The sequence below is a fragment of the Anneissia japonica genome, unplaced genomic scaffold, assembly GCF_011630105.1.
Source record: "Anneissia japonica isolate Jap-2015-1 unplaced genomic scaffold, ASM1163010v1 scaffold1430_len515961_cov162, whole genome shotgun sequence".
NCBI classification, from domain to species: Eukaryota; Metazoa; Echinodermata; class Crinoidea; order Comatulida; family Comatulidae; genus Anneissia; species Anneissia japonica.
Window position 1 is genome coordinate 373377 of NW_022693412.1, and position 483 is coordinate 373859.

A 483-nucleotide genomic window follows, 5' to 3' on the forward strand; every position below is an offset into this window, starting at 1 on the left:
TATCTTAGTTTTAAATAGAGATATCTTAGTTTTTAATAGAGATATCTCTATTTAAAACTAAGATATCTCTATTAATAGAGATATCTTAGTTAAAACTAAATAAGATATCTCTATTAATAGAGATATCTCTATTAAAAACTAAGATATCTCTATTTAAAAATAAGATATCTCTATTAATAGAGATATCTCTATTAAAAACTAAGATATCTCTATTTAAAAATAAGATATCTCTATTAATAGAGATATCTCTATTAAAAGAGATATCTCTATTTAAAACTAAGATATCTCTATTAAAAACTAAGATATCTCTATTTAAAAATAAGATATCTCTATTAATAGAGATATCTCTATTAAAAGAGATATCTCTATTTAAAACTAAGATATCTCTATTAAAAACTAAGATATCTCTATTTAAAACTAAGATATCTCTATTAAAAACTAAGATATCTCTATTTAAAACTAAGATATCTCTATTAAAAATTA